Below are 268 nucleotides of genomic sequence, written 5' to 3' on the forward strand. Positions count from 1 at the left end.
CTGTCATCCTTTCGGGGTCGATAAATTAAGTACCAGTTACGCACTGGGGTCGATGTAATCGACTTAAACCCTTTGTCTGTCTATGTTTGTCCCCTCTATGTTTAGCCCCTTGTGGGCAATAAAGAAATAAGAATCGTTAACACACCGGGCGAATTGCTTAGCGGTATTTCGTTTGTCTTTACGTTCTGGGTTCAAATTTCGCCGAGGTCGACTTTGCCTTTCATCCTTTCGAGGTCGATAAATTAAGTACCAGTAGCGTACTGGAGTC

The sequence above is a fragment of the Octopus bimaculoides genome, chromosome 1 (genome assembly GCF_001194135.2).
Source record: "Octopus bimaculoides isolate UCB-OBI-ISO-001 chromosome 1, ASM119413v2, whole genome shotgun sequence".
In the NCBI taxonomy this organism is placed as follows: Eukaryota; Metazoa; Mollusca; class Cephalopoda; order Octopoda; family Octopodidae; genus Octopus; species Octopus bimaculoides.